Here is a 20,865-nt window from a genome sequence, read left to right as displayed (position 1 = left end):
AATCTTGCTTAGTAATGTTAGAGGAAACATTCTTCTTGCTCACTTTTTGGAATAAGTCAGTTAAAGGTGTGCAATGGTATTAAGACTTTGACAAATTTAGGGTTGTCTCTGAGGTATGTAAAAGCTGTTTGTGATGCAGCTGGATAGGTTTATGAGGATCTTGGAGAATGTTGTACAATTTTTATTTTTTTTTATTTCCTCATTTGTATTATTCTCTTGGCCCTAAGTAATGGATTATGCATAGAAAATGTACTGGTGCTGCAACAACAAATAGATCAACTGAGAGAACACCCTTTGCCTGAAGTGTCTTTAAAACTGTGAATGTGAAGTTGGATGATGAATTGAATAGTCTACTTCAAAGGACAGGTATATAGTGTCTGAATATGAAAAAGCATAAGTGCATGAGAGCATGTCACAACCAAATGTAGTACTGGCTCCTCTCAGTGATAAAACAGTTTACTATTGTCTTTGCCACCAACAAAGTGTGTCAATTTAGGGTCTGCCTTATTTATTGGAGTCTGTATACAGTATAACATTTTGCAATGCCAATTGCATAAAAGTAAAACCCCCAAATCCATCTTTGGTTTTATTAAAAAGGAAGTTCATTTTTCCCCCAGAGCAGTTGCAGTCTTTATTTGATACTTGCCCCTTTTAGTTGTCTCTGAAATGTATAAAACTTAGGATTTATTCTAACTTCAGTCTGCTTGTAGTTGGAGGACTGAATAGTTTCATTAGCATAACTATTTAATGTAGACAGAATTTAATATTCCTCAGAAAACAATAGAATTATGTTTGGGTAAGGTTCAAATAAAAGCAAAGGCTTAAGTTTCTGGCTCCTGTTTTTTGCATACAGACTAAGCTGACTTTCATAATTCTGTTTTCTGACCTCGATCAGGAGGAAAACACATAAAAGCAAGCTTATGTTAGATAATGGTCTTCTGAAATATCAGTTCATAACATCCCAGAAACAGATTCATTACATTAGTAGGATAAAGCCTGATTTTCAGAACGTAGTGGACCTTGCTTGACCTTGTATAAACCATGATTCTGCCAGTAAAGTTCAACCTTTCCTCACAGTCCCCTGATGTCACTTTCCACTCTCCTTGTTTTGATTCTGTTGTTTTTGTTGTTGTTCTGGTTTTTTGTTTTGTTTTTTTTTTTTGTTTGGTTTTTTTTTTTTAATATTCTTTATTTAATCTTTGTTTCTTTTTTTTTTTTTTTTCCTCCACTTTATTTGTCTCTGGGGATTACAATGTGTGGATATTGAAACTCACTCTATTTTTTTCAGTTTTTGTACTTCTCTGTTGCATCCTGCACCTTTGCCACACTCTGCTCTTGATGTTTCATGGTTTTATCAGGTGTAGTTCAGACTCTGAATTCTCTAAGAGCAACAAGATGGAATAAGTTGGCTTGTTCTTGCCTGCTGCGTGGTAATTCCATTTAAATCAGCCTAGACTAACACCAGATGATGACTCTGGCAAATCAGTTATTGAGAAACCATCTTTAAATTTATGCTGAAACACCAAAGGGAAAGAACAGGATTTTTTTTTTCTGATCTTGGAAACATTTGGTACTTTACTTTTTCAGGCCTGATTCTCTAGAATGTTTCAATGTTCTTAATGCCCTTTAAAAGACAAATTTGGAGAAGATAGTGATGATCTTTTTCATTCCCATTTCTAACAGTTCACTGGTCAGTACATTTGCTTGGGGTTTCAGTGGTCAGGATATTTGCTCGGGGTAAAGGCACATGTTCAAACCCATTCTGTGGGTTAGACAATATTTTTAGGAAACTCTGCTAAAAGACTATGCATTCATAGCCACTATAATCCTTGTCGCTCTTGCAATTACTATTGGAATGTTTAGCTTCCAGTGTGCATCAGATGAAGTCTAAGATGTTTTGTCTGCTGTTTTGTATAACAGTCTGTGTGTTTACTGCAGCATAAACAGCACTCTACCTCGTGATGCTACTATAGTTGTGAAGGCAGAAAAATATTGCAGAGTGTTGTTCCCTTTCAGATATGCTCCAAATCAATATCAGGATTCCACAATCTTGTTGATTGATCTGATCTTGATGCCTGACCATGGGCATTGTTTCATCTTAAATATAGAGGTCTCTTGAAATACACAGATACATGTAAGAAGCATTTTAATTGTCCCGTATATCAAATATACCTTTCATGTAAGGATCCATAACACGTTGGTTGGATGAATCACCACAAAATTTAAAGATTTATTGATCATTTTTGATCAAAGTAAATGTCTTTAAGTTGCACCTAGCTATTACTTTGATGTTTTTAGACAGTGTTTATGGGATGGAGATGATTCATCACCTGAAATATGTCTTTAAGAGACCTACCGGCACCATTGATGTGTTTTAGGCTTTTTGAGAACTTTCAGCTTTACCAAAGCAAAAGGAAATTAAGCAAGATATGTGAATTCAAAAGTATCAAATAGGTAAGCACAATATTCTCTTCTAAATGTCCGGTATATTTTCAGGGTGCAAATAGCAAGCTGTGTACATGAAGAAAACCATTTGAAAATTTGGAGTAATAAAATGTTGCCTAATGAATTGCTTGTCATTCACTGTAAGGATTTGTACATTTATTTTTGAATGAATGGAATTATAAGGAATGAATTATTATTATTATCGGGAATTATTCATTATCAGGAATGAATGGTACGGAAGAGAAAGGCAAAACTTGCTTAAACATTTGTAGGAGGGAAAAGCTCTAAATTCATAGAATCACAGAATTGTAGAACAGTTAGAGTTGGAAGGGACCTTAAAGATCACCTAGTTCCAACCCCTCTGCCATGGGCAGGGACACCTTCCGTTAGACCAGGGTACTCACAGACCCATCCAGCCTGGCCTTGAACACCTCCAGGGATGGGGCAGCCACAGCTTCTCTGGGCAACCTGGGCCAGTGTCTCAACACCCTCACAGTAAAGAATTTCTTCCTAATATCTAATCTAAATCTATGCTCTTTCAGTTTAAAACCATTATCCCTCATCCTATAGCTACACTCCCATCTTTCCTGTAGGCCCCCTTTAAGTACTGAAAGGCTGCAATAAGGTCTCCCCAGAGCCTTCTCTTCTCCAGGCTGAACAACATCAACTCTCTCAGCCTGTCTTCATAGCAGAGGTGCTCCAGCCCTTCGATCATCTTCATGGTGCTCCTCTGGACACGTTCCAACAGGTCCATGTCCTTCTTATGTTGAGGGCTCCAGAGCTGGAGTGCTCCAGAGCTGGAGTGCTCCAGAGCTGGAATACTCCAGGTGGGGTCTCATGAGAGTGGAGTAGAAGGGGAGAATCACCTCCCTTGACCTGCTGGCCACGCTTCTTTTGATGCAGCCCAGGATGTGGTTGGCCTTCTGGGCTGCAAGGACACATTGTTGGCTCATGTTGAGTTTCTCATCCTCCAACACCCCCAAGTACCTCTCCTCAGGGCTGCTCTTGATCCATTCTCTGCCTAGCCTGTATTTGTGCTTGGGATTGCCCTGACACACGTGCAGGATCTTGCACTTGGCCTGGTTGAACTTCATGAGGTTCACACAGGCTCACCTCTCCAGCCTGTCCAGGTCCCTCTGGATGGAATCCCTTCCCTCCAGCATGTTGACCACACCACACAGCTTGGTGTCATCAGCAAACTTGCTGAGAGTGCTCTCAATCCCACTGTCCATGTCGCCAACAAAGATGTTAAACAGCACCAGTCCTAGTACCAACCCCTGAGGAATGCTGCTTGTCACTGCTCACCACTTGGACATCGAGCTGTTGACCGCAACTCTTTCAGTGCAACCATCCAGCTATCGACTTATCTACTGAGTGCTCCATCCACCAAATCCATGCCTCTCCTATTTAGAGACCAGGATGTCGCGCGGGACAGTGTCAAATGCTTTGCACAGTTCAAATTCAACTGTCTAGATGATGTAAACTGAGAAAGACCTAAAAAGCTTGCCTTGAAATCCCTGCAAAAAAGATAGTGTTTTGAAATATTACTGTCTCCGGTGGTAATAATATAAGATTTAAGTAAGGATTCTGAAGTGCAAGATGACAACATTAGTTGTGAAAGGTGAAAGACCAGTCAAGTACTCTTTTGTAAGCATTGGCAGCAGTCAAGCAATTAAAGACCTTTCAGACAGCAATTCATTGTATTAATGAGCATAGCCTTAGAAGACAGCATTTGTGTTTGTAGATAACTGAATTTATGATGATGATAATTATTAATATTATGCTTAGCAAATATCTGTAAATGTACTAGGTGAATAGCTTGGATAAATAGTGTTCTCTCCGTGGATCACATGCTCGTCTCTTGGTCTGAAACCTTGGTAAATAAACATGCACCATCTTTGATGTACAAGGGGAGGGAAAAATTCAAATAAGTCTTTTTTACTTCTCTGAGATGGGCATAAACAGGGTTATTATTTTTTGAATCTGTGACTGGAAATATCAGTCTTTGCTAATATCTCATTCACACTTGCAGCAAGCAAATACCTTTTAAATAAAAGCAAATGATATTGAGTTGGAAAACTCTGGCATACACTACTTATCTACTTGTAAGACTTTTATTTTGCAGTATTTTCACAAATTGGTGTTATTTTTTAGTTATATAAATGACACAGGCCAATACAGTAACTAGAGTAAATTTCTGTTTGTTTATTTATTTATTTAATTTAGAGTTTTAGTACCTTTGACATTATTCGTATTAGCATTGCTGAAAAAGGCTTTATAATGATTACTACATTTCTCTGAAAAGGGAAAAAACAATGTTGTTTTATTTCCTGTGTGACAGGAAGGTCAGATAATAACTACCCAAATAACATCTTCTGTAATTACAGCAAAGCTCCCTTTCCTACAGAAAATGTGTTATTTCCGCAGAAAGAAGATGGAGGGAAAAAAAAAAAAATACTCTCTTACTGTTGGAGGCATTGAAGTACATGTCTAATTTACAAAAGCATTTGAAAATCTTTGAATTTAATAGGGGAACTTGCTTGATTCAGTAGGGATCAAAACCCATTAAGATAGATAGGTTGGCATATCTTTCTAATGTATAAAAATAATTCATTTGAACCAAAGGCTCCTATCATGAGACATGTTTCTGTCAGCGTCGTAAAAAAACCCAGAAAAGATCTTGCAAAGAGAGATGCAGGTTTTGATTGGATTGTTAGCACAATGTTTTTTAATAGCCTAGTCAGATTTGCTCAGGGATATTTTTCATTTTTCTCTTTCCTCTTCATTTCTTCAAATGGTCTACTACTGTTTTGTTATTTATTATTTCAGTGTTTGTATGTGGAGGAAAAAAGAGCAACTGCAAAACAACATACTACAGGCAACATTCAAAGGGAATACAAATACACTTTTAGTTTCCTAGAGTTCATAATTCCTTCAGTTGGTGCCAGAAAATCTTCTTCTTCCCAAACATTACAAACTCATTAACTTTTTGACCTTCTTAATTTCTTTTCACTGGCCAATGGTCCATGATGAGGGCTGGAAGCTTTTGTTTACCATCTTTGAGTAGGATTCTGTTTTGCATTTTGTGGATGGCTGCAGGCTCTATCTGTTCTTCATTCCAGAATTCAGACACTTTCACCATATCTTGCCACTCACAGGCCAACTATCTTGGGTCTGCTGCTATACCTTCATCCACAAATTTTGAGAAGGATTTCTTCATTCTTGTTCCTTACCTTCAAGGTTTCTCATTAACGGATATTTAGGAAAAGCCTGGTAGTACAGATTTGACACCGTGTCCCTCAGTATTATCCTGGAGAAACTGGCTGCTCATGGCTTGGATGGGCAAACCCTTCACTGGGTGAAAAACTGGCTGGATGGCTGGGCCCAAAGGGTTGTGGTGGTGAATGGAGTTAAATCCAGTTGGCAGCCAGTCGCAAGTGGTGTTCCCCAGGACTCGGTACTGGGGCCGGTTCTCTTTAATATCTTTATCAACGATCTGGACTATGGGATTGAGTGCACCCTCAGTAAGTTCGCAGATGACACCAAGTTGGGTGGGAGTGTCAACCTGTTTGAGGGCAGGATGGTTCTACAGAGGGATCTGGACAGGTTGGATCGATGGGCCGAGGCCAATGGTATGAGGTTCAACAATGCCAAGTGCAGGGTCCTGCACTTGGGTCACAACAACCCCATGCAGAGCTACAGGCTTGGGGAAGAGTGGCTGGAAAGCTGCCCGGCAGAAAAGTGCCTGAGGGTGTTGGTTGACCGCTGGCTGAATATGAGCCAGCAATTTGCTCAGATAGCCAAGAAGGCCAACAGCATCCTGGCCTGTGTCAGGAACTGTGTAGCCAGTGGGACCAGGGAAGTGATTGTTCCCCTGCACTCGGCACTGATGAGGCCCTTCCTCGAGTACTGTGTTCTGTTTTGGGCCACTCACTACAAGAGGGGCATTGAGGTGTTGGAGTGTGTTCAGAGAAGGGCAACAAAGCCGGTGAGGGGTCTAGAGGACAAGTCTTGTGTGAAGCAGCTGAGGGAACTGGGGTTGTTTAGCCTGGAGAAAAGGAGGCTGAGGGGAGACCTTATCACTCTCTACAACTACCTGAAAGGAGGTTGTAGACAGGTGGGGGTTGGTCTCTTCTCCCAAGTAGCAAGTGATAGGACAAGACAAAATGGCCTCAAGTTACACCAGGGGAGGTTTAGGATAGATAGTAGGAAAAATTTCTTCACAGAAAGGGTCATCAAACACTGGAACAGGCAGCCCAGGGAAGTGGTGGAATCACCATCCCTGGAGTTATTTAAAAGATGGGTGAATGTGGTGCTGAGGGACATGGTGTAGTGGTGGTTTTGGCAGTGTTAGGTTGATGGTTGGACTTGATGATCTTATAGGTCTTGTCCAACCTAGACAATTCTATGATTCTATACAATACAAGCTTTCTAATACGGGACCCTATTTCAGTTTGGTGTATTGTGAGCTTTGAGCTGTTCTAAGACATGAACCTAATCATGTTTTGCTTGTACTGAAAAGTTATGAATATACTTTATTTGTTGTTTACCCTGTTCTGCCTTGATACTGCTGGAATAAAAAGAAACCAAATACTACTGCATCATACTGGAAATATTCCTACATATTGACATCTGTGTAGTTGTGTTTATCTTCCTAATTTAACTATTTGTAGATAAAAACTGTAGTTGTGTATTCCTGAAACATTAGAATTGCTGTTAAAGTAAACAAACTTGTTTTGTGTGCATTTTCTGGAAGATGATTTCTAGTTCCAACTGTTAAACTTCCTGAAATTATAGTGTTAGTGGGTGTTGCAAATACTGGCTTTCTTTAGTGTATGAATGGTTGACCCTGTTAATATTTTTTCTTATTTTTAAACCAAAAATATATCTTTAGGATTTATCAATCTTAGCTTATTCTTTATGATCAATATACAGAAATATTATCCATGTATTTTTAGTTTGTGATGCAAACCAGATACTGGGAAATATTTCAGAGTAAAACAAAAGCACAGCAATCTGTTTCCGATTACAAATGTTATACAGACAAAAATAAATGGGAAGTAATGCTATTTTTTTAATAATTCCTAATGCTGTAGAATGTTTTTATATAATCAAAGTATAAACTATACCAAGAAGAGTAAAATAGGGTTTCATCTTGCAGAAATTATGCAGTGACTTACAGAAGCAAACCCCACATTTAAATGTTTTGATTACATCAGGCCAAGTTATGCAGTAGTGGAAGCAGATATTGCTTCACTTTCCGTGAGCAGACCTGGACATAGTCTGCGATCATCTTGTTGCTGATCAACCACTTTTTATTTATTCAAACATAAAATGTCATTTCTCTGTTTTGCGAGGTTGAAATAGATTGAGGGTTTACCAAAACAATGTATCTTGGTAAAATAATCTTTGGTCTAATCAATGTCATAGTAGGAATAGTATAGTGGGAGACACCAGGTATCAAGTGTTTGTTATTCAGTTCCAGCGCTATTAAAGATTAAACCTAGTTGATTTTTGAGTCTTGTTTCTTTTTCTCTCCACCTAAACAAAGACTTTTTTTTTTTCTAGTACTGTTTAAACAATATTTACTGACAAATACTTTTGATAATTTTGTAATTGGATCTTGTTTGTCCAAGGATAATGGTCATAATCTGAAGAGTGCTAAACATGGTGAACAAAGAACAGTATTAAAAGTTGTGCACATACATACAATGAAAATCTTTACATTAACTGAGGAAGGCAAACATCTGTGTGTGCTTTTGCTAGCGATACTATGCTTTTTGCTTATTAGTGCCACTTTCTGCGAACAAATAAAAAAATTAAATAAGCAATAAATGTGGAATACTGGAGTGCCTTCCTTGAAAGCTCAGCACTTTACTAATTAGTCTTTACAGCACTGTGCAGATCACACACTCGCTTCATCAGCAGCTTAGCACCACATAGCTATGCCGGGAGACAGTTCTGGATAATAAGTGAAGAGAAAAAGGGAACTAAAACTAGCTCGGTAAGTGAAGGTAGGAAGAATGCAATTAACTCGATAGACTTTTTTTTGGAAGTTTCTGTTATGTTGGGGCCAACATCTCTATTGTATGGTGGTGAAAGGAGTAACCCCAGCACAACTGCTCACACCAAAGAAGCAAGCTCTTCATGTGCCCCTGCTCCATTGCTTCCCAGCATGCCAGACTTTTCTCATGTCCTCTGGATAAGCATCAAGTAGTCTTAGTTACACAAACAGCATTTCATGGTAGTGCTTAACTGACCAGGTGATTTTGCCTTTTTGAAGGTGAATGTTTTATTCCTGTACTTTCAAACATAAGCAATGCTTGCCATGAGTTCATGCTTATGCTCAGGTATTTGCAAGCTTTCAAAATGAACATTTGCAACAAAAAAGGATTGTATTCGTCTTCAGTTCTGCTCCTCTTCCTGTGTAATGTTCAGCAGTGGAGTGACATAGCAACAAGGGTCATGCTGTTCAAATTGCATTTCTGAACCATGTAGAAATAGGTATTAGTATAAAGATTAATATTAAAAAGATTCCACTCTTTTCTCCCCAGGAAGACTTTTACTTTGCAAAGCAAATGAGTAATCTGTTGCAGATCTCTCTCTAAATCAGACTCATAGACTGGTTTGGTTGGAAGGGACCTTGAAGACCACCTAGTTCCAACCCCCCTGCTATGGGCAGGGACACCTCCCACCAGCCCAGGTTGCTCCAAGCCCCATCCAGCCTGGCCTTGAACACCTCCAGGGATGGGGCACCCACAGCTTTCCTGGACAATTTGTTCTAGTGCTTCACCATCCTCATAGGGAAAAATTTCTTTCTAATATTTATTCTAAATCTACCCTCTTCCAGTTTGAAGCCATCCTATCACTACATGCCCTTGTACAAAGTCCCTCTCCAGCCTTCTTGTAGGCCCCCTAGATATACTGGAAGGTCACTGTAAGAAAAAATAAACCCCCAAAAGACTTGTTACTGAAAGCTTTATCCATAAAATAATCCCCTGTCTATTCTTAATTTGTAGGCTAAACTTTTCTCAGGACAAATAGGTCTTTCTTACTTTTATTGGGAGGCCACAGTATCATACCTGCTTATTAAAATAACATGTTATGTCAAACATGCAGGATTAGTTTAATAAAAGGAAAACTTGCTTTTCAAAGAAAAGTTTACTTTATTAAAATGGTGAAATGTTTTGGAGACAGAAGTAGCAAAAAGCATGTTATTAGAAAATGTTTTGATCCTAATAACTTTGTCCTCTTTTAACAGCAAAGCTTAATGCCTCAATGTCATTAACAGGGAAAACAGGCTGTGCTAGAGACAATTCATTATTTTTCTGAAAGTCATTATGTTTTTAAAGAAAACATCTTTCTTCTCTTTCACTTTAGGGGTGAAAAATACAACCCAATGTATTTCCACATATCAAATAATCCTGGGTATCTTAAAAAAATAATATATAAGGAAAACACGCTTTATTTAAATTCACTGTATTTGATAACAATATGAAAGGGAAGTCTTATTTTTTGAGCTTGCCAGCGCTTTTAGCAAGGATTTAATCTGGAAGTTCAAGTAAATAATGAATTGGGAACCAGTGACACCCCCTCTTTCTTATTTTTTACCTTATTACTGTCTTCTAATCTCTGCTGTGCAGCCAAGGCTTTATCTTCTCCTCTGCTTCATACAACTAGTTTCTACTGCCTGTATTCAGCTGGGAAGTTCAGAGCCAACCTTCAGAGTCTATTCATTTGCTTTCTTCCTCTTACACAAAATACAGGCTGTGACAGTGACAAATGTTTGGTGGCTCTGTTCACTGGCCAAAGAATATACAGACATCAGACTCTTCGGTGAGTCATGTAGCTGTGCTTCTCGCGCTTCTGCTGCAGGGAGCCCAGATTTCAAGGGGTTCATAGGAACGGGACCATATGCTGCTGTAGCGCAAATGTTGGCTCTGGCAGTCTTGCATACTGGCATGAGGAAGCTTATTTCTTATACTGGCTCCTGTGTTACTGCTGCTGAGATGAGGAATAATAGAACAGGCCATTGCAAGACAGAACTGTTTACATTTAAGAAAAACAGTTTCTTTTAACTTTGTGCAATGCTGACACTTGCAGAGCTTTCACGTAGATTGTTATTACATTTACGTAGTATTATGGTCATGCTTATAAGATTTGTCTGACTTTGATTTCCCTCATCACCGTGTAGTCATTATCCTCCTCTTGACTGTGAGGTTGGTAACCATACAGTACAAATAATCTTTTCATGTATGTCTTTGTAGGGCAGTGACAAGTAGTAGATGCTTAGTGAAATTGTGAAGAAAAATGGTATTTTTGGAATGATCCTACTGTTAGCATGTCTTTGCTCTTTCTGGCAGTTAGTGGATTAGGAATTTCCTGAGTTGATGGTGGAAGGCCAACTGTGGTGCATAATAACTTCCTACAGACTTCTATCTATGAATCTGTGGATCTTTTATATTTTTCACATCCCGTATCCTGGGGATATGTGTTTGTAAATGAGTTAGGTATTGTGTAGGAAAGAGTACTGCTTCCTTTTGGTTTAAACCTAAGACAGGCTGAGTCCTATTCTCAGCTCTACATACTTTCTGTGTGACCTTGGCAAATCACTGTGGATATTAGATACAAAATAAGACTTGAATGGCTTAGCTGTAGACACCATAGTGTTTGACTTTCTGGCTTCTGTGTGTCAGGCTAATCTGGACTCATTTGTAAAGTCCTTGCACTTCCAGGACATGACTATTCTTCAAACCGGTGAAGCAAAACAAACAAAAAAAAATGTGTAAGAGATGATGAGGTGTCTCCAGCTGTCTAGGGAGGAATTTTTCATTTCAAAATACAAATGTTCTGGCAGCAGAATATTTCCTGTTTCCAGACTGAAGCGTTATACAAATCCAGCTCTATTAAAATGTTCCACATTCTTGGATTTTCTTCCTGATTTGGAGTTTCAAATTCTAAAAAACTTTAATGAGCCTTAGACACCTGCTTTCTGATCACCAGCGTACTACAAAATGTTTGAAACATAGAGTATCTGTTTCTGTGCAGGTATAATATTTATATAGAGCTCTCAAGTAGCTGTAGGTTCAGTTGGGGCCCTCTGAAGACTTCAGTAGTCCACCAAAACATTTATTTCCAATTGTCCTCTGCAGTTGGAAGCAGTCTTACAAGCTTAGTATAAGTTTAATGTAAAATGAAGAATGAAGAGTGTGTGGAATGAACTTGGTATGTTTGATTGAATTTTGCTTTGATTACTGAAAAAGTATGGGGGTCCTGTTCCTCAGAATCTCTGAGTTACTTTGCTCAGAAATCCTCTAGGCTCTCCAGCCCAAAACATCCTGTACGCAAGGAGGCTTGTCCCTCTGCTCTTTCTTTGGCTGGACTCAAATTGTCTTCATCTGCCTTTTTTTTTTTTTTTTTTTTTTTTTTTTTCACCACAAATCTTTGTGGTCCAGTTTTTGCAGGTAATAAAACCACTTTATTGACGTGGTTCTGCACAGACCCACCATGCAGTGTATAGTTTTGGGTGCTCCCTCTGTTTTCTGTAGCTGTATTGATTACCAAGAAAGGTCAGTCACTCCCTCTCCTGGGTCTGCAAGGACATCCTCATTACATCTTGAGATGTTGTTTGCATCCGGTTCTGGCTTGCTGGCAGCCATTTGTACTTCGCAACATAGCAATACATCATACCAGGAAACTAAAGAGGTTGCGAGGCCTGGACAGCAATGTTGTTAAGCCTAGACGGCTTTCACAGAGCAGGGTGAGTCTGTCTGTAAACGTCAGGCTTTAGCTGCTGCCAGAAGTTTTTTTCCTCACTATGTCTAACAGGGAATGAAACAATTAGGAATGAGGCTTTCATGGACAAGTATCACTCCACAGAGACTAGATTGCTGTTGTTTATGAAAGATATGATGGGTTTTTTTTTCTCCTCAGTGCCTAGAGCTGATGGGAATGTCACCACCAAAACTATGAGTATTGGAGTGAGAAGAAAGGAAATATTAATTAACAGCAGTGTATACATGGTTAACCCTGCAAGACATTTTCTGAACAATTAATATCCTTAACGACTTGTGAGCTACAGAAATGTCGTATCTGTTCATGTGTGGCTCTGTTGGTGACATAGGGGCAATACGCTCTCTGTTCCTGAGAGTTGTTATGTAGATATCATTACGATACAGCTCCTTTTACATTGCTTATTTGTGACAGATGTCTGACTTCACCTTGAAACAAGATTGCAAGCTGACAGAATAGGTCACTTTAGAAAAGTGGGCCACTTCTGTTTCATTTCAAGTATAGAAAGATATGCCTGATGCAGTTTGGAATTATCCATACTCGTGTATAAGAAAAGTCAAGAAACTCATCAACAATGAGTGCACTGGATATTTTTTTTTTTTATTAAAATGATTTCACTTGGAAAAAACTAACCATCCAGATATTGTTCTAGTTTTTTCTTAGTAAAGCTGTGTCCTGCATCATGAACTCGGTTGCATGTTGAACAAGTTAATTGCAATTTATGTCTTCAAACTGAAATAACTTACACAAATTTAATAAAACACGAACTGTCAAAATAGCAACCAGGCTAGCCCTGTCTGAAACTTCTCCCTATTGACCCCATTTTAGAGACATGCCTTCTTTGTAAGTTAAGAATTATAATTTATTCAGGGAATACTCCTGGGAGCCTCTAATGGATAAAAGTTTTGATGGGAAACAGTGGAAGACAGAGGATAGCAGGCTCAAACCTTTTTTATTCTTTTTTTTTCTTTTTTTAAGAAAATTAATTGCAAGGGATGTGCTGATTAAAAAGCAATGCAGTTCATTTCAAATGTATTTGTAGGAGATATGACCTTGGAGAAGGAAAGAGAAGATTTTATTTTCAGTGATTACTCAGATTTTTCAAAAGCACGGAAGAGTTACTCAGTTGCTGTTAAAAATGTAGTAGAGTTAGTGTCCATTGCTATAGTGTTTCTGAAAATCAGACTCACTGTTCATTTGAGTTCATAAGATTTGAATCCTATGGAGCACATTTGCATGCTATCAGTTCAGAAAACAGCTTAGTATTCTGTGTAAAAGCTTGTTAGAAATGGATATGTGTCCACAGACACAGAGAGGAATTCAGTCACGTTCAGATTTTATTGGGTCTTATTTAACTAGTTGTGCTTGGACAAACATTGATGATTTACTAGTATTTGAAGGTACTTACCCAAAGGTATAACAGTGTTCTGTTTTTCTTCCATCCTCATTCATTTCCATCGAGCATATAGGGAACATTGTGGATTGTAAATGCTTTAGTGAAAGTGCAGTATTTTTACCAAACTCTTATGAATAATAGAGTGCAACTGGAGTTCAGCTGTTTTAAATTCATAGATTATTAGCAGTAATTAGGTCTAGTGAAAAAGCTAGACGTATTCCCTTTCACTCCATTTATATGTGTGTATATAAATACACACACATGCTCTATCATTTTTCCCCGGGAAACTTTTAAAATGTTTTGTTCTTATCTGCGGGAAACCAGCATGAGTAGCAGTGAAGGATTCTAAAAAGTGAAGGTGAGAAATCTCAACACTGTGTCATTTTTATGTCCTCCCTGGCAGTTCTCTCCCTTCTTTTTCTTCCCATCTTCCCTTTTTCCTCTTCCCCCCTCAACATTAACCAATACCTGAATAATTAAGGAACTTCTAATAATAATGTAAACCTGCAGTGTTGTACATTTTCAGTTCTCTGAACTGTTACAGGTACTGCTCAGGACACAGGTCTTTTTTGACCTTTGCTATGCGTATTTATCAGACACCCCAAACATGTTAGAGCCACATTGTCAAGCCATGTGTATAGAGCAAGGCAGTGAAACGATTTCCCTGACATGATTGTATCCACACATTGACAATCTTCAAGACTGGGGTACAAGATTATTTTTTTTGGGCGAGGGGAGGGCATTTATTGCTGATTTACTTTAAAACACCAGCTCCTATTGCTAAGCTGCTTTTGAAACAACTAATTGTGTATTTGTGTGTAGGAGACTGTGATGAGAACTGGGAAGAAGTGGAGAGTAAGGTTTCAAAATTTACTTATTGGTCTCACTTTCTTTTTTCTCCCCTTCCTGAAGAGTATAATAATAATGCCAGAGTGTGTCGGTGGATAGACCAAAAAACGTTTCAAATTTCTTGAGTTAATTTTTGTATTTATTTGGTAATGTATGCATTTTTTCAATAGTGTATTTGCAAATATCACCACTCAAGTCTGTGTTGGCTAACTGGGCATCTTCATTGTCTTTGCACACAATGCTGTTGAGTGGGCCATTTGTAATAATGATTTTTGTATGTAATGATGTAATAATGATTTTCAAGCTTTGCATTTTGTTTAAAAAAATCCTTCTGCTTCGCAGCAATGTGTGCTCTGTTTCCCTGCTGGCTGGAATACCAGTCTTTTTTTTTCTGACTGGCATATCGGTTAAATTATGTATTTATTTTGAACCAGCTTCTTCTTTTCTTCGTTAGTTATGAAATGGAACTCAATAAAGCAAATTAGGAGAGAAAAGAACTTGCAAGAAGCCATGGTATAGTTGGGAAGAATGTGGTTTCTAAAGTCTATTGTGTTCAGCTGCTGTCGCGTGTCATTTCCTTGTTTAAATATCAGAGGCTCAATGGAAACAACTTCACTATTGAAAGTTAAAGCTTCATCAACACTTATTCCAAAGCTAAAGCCTCTATAGTTTCAATAATTTCTAAGGACCAGACTCTTTTGTCCTTGGTATCTCTCCGTCTGTGCTAATCATCCTGTAGTCTTGAAGTACCCTCAGTCAACTGGATCCGGATTTAAGTGTAGAGCTAAAGTTGACTAAGTGTCATAGGACTCCACCTTTAGGATTTTTGTCTCCTGAGATGGTAATTTGGATCTCCATTGTCAGTTTGTCCCTGAGTAGTTTCACTATTGGCAATTATTTAAATTGCCAACATACAGTAACTGAAAGTTATAAAAAGCAATACTCTCTTTTTGGTGGTTTAGGGATAAAGATTTCACCTAGAGAAAACGTCCTCAAAGAAGCTGCAGTCAGATTGGATTTGTTTTAGAAAATACACACTTACAAGGGAAAATGATTATTTCATTCCTGAGAGAGGAAGGAGAAGAAAAAGCTATGATCTAGGTTGCTGATGGGGCTGAGTTGACAGTGTAAGATAATGTAAGTTTTCTTGTTGTTGTTGTTTGCTTTTTGAAAGTCTTTCTGTGTACTGAAATATATATTTTAAATTGTCGGTTATGTAACAGTCCTCTGATTTTGCTCCTTAAGAACTGGAGACTTCCATCTTCTATTATATTTTTCAGTTTTCATCTCTGATACAGCTTATCTAGCAGATGCCAGGGGAAAAAAAAATATGTAAGTTTGACAGGGAGAACAGCACTTAGTGATTTGTGTTACCTATTTCTACGAACAGTTCACAAGAAAATTCCACTGTAAGCTTTGAACATTTGCATAAAATCGGTTTTGCTTTTTGACTTCCCTTCAGTTTTAGGATTTCTTTCAGAAAAAAAGGTTTCTAGGAGTTACATTACCATTTAAATTTTTTTCAGATGTTCTTCTAGGGAAAAGGAAAAAAAAAAATCATTAAAATAAATAGCCCTATCTGTCTAAGAATCTGATGAAGGAAAATGCTTTAGTTACAGTGCTATTGATACAACGTATCTTGTCCAGTAGAGGGAGGTAGAATGCTATTCTACTTTGTGTTTGTACTAGAGACAGTTGTTTATTTAACCCAACTATATTTAATTTCAGTGTGATTTTATCTTTAGAACTCCAAATTATTTTCATAAGTATTGCGTTTTAGAACAGCCAGACAGCCAGAGTTGGTTTTCTTTTACCTTTTCTGTCTTTTCTATGTCCTTTAGTGTTAATTTTTCTATGTAAGTAATTCTTTGTATCCCTTCACAGGGGTTATGAAACAAAAATTTTGAGGATTAGTAGCCTGAAAAATTGATCCCTAATCTGTCTACCTAATTCATGGGTACATGTACACCGTATACCTGTGGAAGAAAATATACTGAGTAGAGCAGCTCTGAAACAAATACAAAGCCAGTGATAGAAATAACATACTGGTAGGTGTGTTGTATCACAAATTTGAGACTAATGTGTGCTCTGTATTATGTTCAAGTGTTGTGGTTTGTTTGTATTTCTTTCTGGTCTTCGGTTTTGTGTCTTGGTAAATTAGCTGCTTATATAAATTGCTTGTATAAATTCCCTTACTAAAGGATTTGGATCTAGTCTTTAGTCTGAACATACAATAGTGCTAAAGAATTTCCAATACTGATATATGTACTTTGGAATGATTATTTTTCCCCCCAAAATTATTTTTATTGCGACAGGCTGTTTTGGCTTGCAGCTTGGGATGGGAAGAAGAAAATCTCTTAAAGTTGAAAAATCCTTTTGGGTAATGTCTTGATGAAAAGCATTCCAATTATAACTAAAATTATAATGAAAAAATACTTTTGCATTTTTACGATCAAAACGAGTCAGAAATATTTGTTTTAGTGTTGTGGAGAGTGCCAGTCACAGAATAGATGAGATTGGAAGGGACCTCTGGAGATCATCTGGTCCAGCCCCCCTGCTCAGGCAGGGTTATCTTGATCAGGCTGCCTATTGCCCAGAACTGTGTCCAGACAGCTTTTGGATATTCCCAAGGATGGAGACTCCACTGTCTCTGGGCAACCTGTGCCAGTGTTTAGTCTCCCTCACAGTAAGAAAAGTGTTTCCTGATGTTCATATGGAGTCTCCTGTGTTTCAATTTGTGCCCACTACCTCTGGTCCCGTCACTGGACACTACTGACAAGAACTTTTGTTGATTTTTTTTGTTGCTGTTGTGTTTTGTTGGTGGTAGTGCTTTTGTTGTTGTTTTGTTGGGGTTTTTTTTGTTGGTTTTCTTTTTTTGAAATGAAGGTTTAACTGAAACAGCCATGGAGTCTCAGATGAGGAAAAAAAAAGTATCTTATCAAACATCTGAGGAAAGAGAAACTGGGTTAGAACAGCGATTGACCGTTTTAGGGGAGCAGATTGTCCTTGTGCTATGTATACTTTTTGCTGGTTTTGTCACAATTTTATCCCGGCTTGGTCAATCTTTGGGGGTGATAGTGGTTTCAATTGCACATGGCAAGTAGAGTCCTTTGAGAAGTTGGAGGGGAAGTTTTCTAAATATTTTATTTGCATTCAGTGTCATTTGTTGCCCTAGCTCTTCTATTGAGCAGGTGTTATAAACACATCCTCTTCACAAAATCAGTGGGTTGTGCATCAATGTAGGGATGTTAAGATTAAATGGGATCTTTTCTGGTTGTTTGGGTCTATGTATATATATTTGACAACTATATATATGTGGGTTTTTTCTTTGGAGAAAGCTTTGTAAGTTAAGACTTTATAAATTAGGGCTTTGAGTGTATGTGAGATGAAAAGGACACATAAAGGGAAGAAAAAATGGGAATAGAAATGGACAGGAGATGGTCACAGGGATGAATTTTTCTTCCTCTTACTTAGAATTGACCATGGAAAAAAAAATATTAATATTTGTAGCCAAGGACTGTGAAAAACCCTCAAGCTAAAGATTAGATCTGCTCTGCCTAGAAATCGGGGGACAAATTAAGTACATCTACTTATATTTGTAATAATGCAGCTTTATATTAGTGATTAGATAATAAAGATTTTTCCCTGAAGCAGTGCTCCTGTGGCATTGAATTATGTTTCTGCTGATGTTACCACCTGCAAGTGCAATGAGATCTTAATTTTCTCACAACCCAACCTCTAGACTTTTTAAAGTAAGGTTGACAACCAATTAATTTCTTAAAGTCTTAAAACATAAGTCTGTCAGTGTTCTTTTCTTTCTGCTTAGTTTAAACAATTATGCAGCCTATATATTTTACATGTGGAGGTTTGTGTGTTCGTTTACTAAAAAAAATCAGTTATAGAATATAGACAATTTCTTTAAAAGCTCTAAAAATCCGGAATACCTAGGTATTTTTTTCTGGTTCCCTGAAGTCTCTTGATTCCTAGGACATGTCAAAGGGTCACCGTTAGTCACAGAAAGTGAAAGTAGAGCAGGCTGACTCAAATGAGCAGGACTCAGGTGTGCGATGGGGAAATATGAAGACAGGAGAAAAATCACAGTTGTTCAGGAAAGGGAAAGGAGAAGATCAGGTGGTAAAGGGCGGTGCTCAGGCACCAATCAGGGAAGAACAGCAAGGGAATAGCAGTAGATGAAAATCTGAGCAGAAACTGGCAGATTATGGCTGGAAATAAGAAGGATGTGGAGGTAAGTTTGTGAGGAGTATAGTCATTAAGAAAAAGCATAAAGCCTGAAGGTTCAGAAGGTCATCACCACAGCATAAGCTCCCCCAGTGAACTTGGAATTAAGTGTAGGCGTCCTGAGTTTTAATATGCCTTTACTTTCACAGGATTATACATGGAATCTCAGAAAGCCTCTGCTTTTCTTTTTTTTTTTTTCTTTTTTTTTCTTTTTTTAAGTGATTAAAATAGAGGCTGTGCAAAGCAGGATGTAAAGGGATGAATAAAAGGTATCCCATGATGCTGTAAGGCTTCTTGCACTAAATATTCTTCCACAGTAACATCTAATGACTCTATGATTTAGACAGCTATAAGTCTGGAACTGTAGCTGATGAGTTCACACTGAGAAAAATGCGTGTTTTGTCACTTAAGCTTTGTATGATGGCATTTAACAGAATGTTGCAACAGAGTGAATTTTTGAAGCACTAAAGAAAAAAAACCTGCAGGAATCTAATGCCATGTTGAATAAAGCATAAAAACTGATAGTAGAGATTTTTCTCTGTATAGAAGTACTAAATTTGCTTCTTCCATTTGTTTAGCAAGCTCACAATCCATGAACACTCATGATTGTAACCAAGGAACGTTTTTCCACCTTAAAGTAGCAACAGACTTGTGCTCTTTTTTTTTTTTTTTTTTTCTTCATATTTGTTCATTTGTTGCCTCAGCTGATATTTTTCAAAAGATAATCCTTCATAATCAGGATTAAGCACATTTTAAAAGTGGAGTTCTTTCCCTCTTGAAGGAGCTTGCACAGTGGCAGAGGGAACAGCTTGTTTCTACGGGTGTAAACCTTCCTGTTCTTTAAGGGTTGTTCCTCTGCAGCAATTCATGTTAGGATTCTTTAAACTTTAAAAAGGTAGCAAAATAATATGACGCTGTGATAATTTGCCAAGTTCAGTTCCTAAGATGCAAAGACTGTTCAGTCTCTTCGTGTTTTGCTGTGATATTATTACTGTGGTAGGTATTTCATCATGGAAAGTTGGATGTTGAGGGTCTTGCAAGGACTACAGGTGGGCATGAAAGTGGTCTTTGATTTGCTGTTTTTCAAAGCACAGTTGTTATCCGAGAAATTAGCAGCAACATTGAGGTAAAACTTTAAAAGTCAGGGTTATCTTCCTTTTATTTGACTACTTCCATTTCATGTCTATTGAGTATGCGCAGATAAAATGAGCTTAACTTACAGGGTACCCAGACATCATTCTACTGACTCTTTCTACTGAGAATCTGAGCTGCGAGGCATTTGCGCGTACTGTCCCTTTGCAGAAGTGTGATGCTGGACCTTAAAGTAGGCCAAGTTCGTGATTCATTGTTCCAGTATGTACAGAGAAATTGACTTGAGCTGAAGCTACAGAATGAAAGGCAACAAGTACAGAATCCATTCTGTAACTTTGAGGAACACCTCTCAAGTTTTAATTTTGGGGAGTGGGGGATCAATCTCGCCTTAGTCTGCTCTCCTTTTTTTAGGAGAACTACTAAGAAGGCCTTTGACCCTGCTGTTATGTTATGTTTCCACACACTTCCATCTACAGAGACATTTGGAGATTTCCCACAGATTAAGGTCTGCTCTGATTCAAAATAAAGTTACCTGGAAGTGGAAGCTCTGTACTCTGCTCTAAGTTTTAATTTATAGCCTCTTCTTATCACCTTATAATAAGGAATGAAAATAAGGAGAAATTATACAGTACATAAAAGATGGAATGAAATAAAGCAATGCAACATTGTTTTGCAGAACTGTGGACTAAGTACAAAAACCATTGGATAATGTATTCATTGAAACTCTGTGGACTATTGACAAATGAATCCTAAACCACTAGAAACATGGCCATCAATTCTTCATACCGTGATCACTTATGTCAAAAAGCTGTTAACAATTACAGAATATGTCAAAAAGCAACATTTCCCAGATCAAAAGTAATGAGTCATTGTTTGACCTTTGTTTAGCCTGAATTCAATAACTTATTAGATTTCAAATGATGGAAAACTGTTGATGAAACCGTGCTTTCCAACTACTTATGGAAGAAAGACAGTATGAATTAATTTAAAAAGTACTTGAATATAGGAAGTCTTTGTTTAACAAAAGTTCTTAAAATACTGCTTATTGAAGA

The sequence above is a fragment of the Charadrius vociferus genome, unplaced genomic scaffold (genome assembly GCF_000708025.1).
Source record: "Charadrius vociferus isolate BGI_N301 unplaced genomic scaffold, ASM70802v2 scaffold134, whole genome shotgun sequence".
NCBI lineage: Eukaryota > Metazoa > Chordata > Aves > Charadriiformes > Charadriidae > Charadrius > Charadrius vociferus.
Note: the sequence above shows the minus strand (reverse complement) of the source record.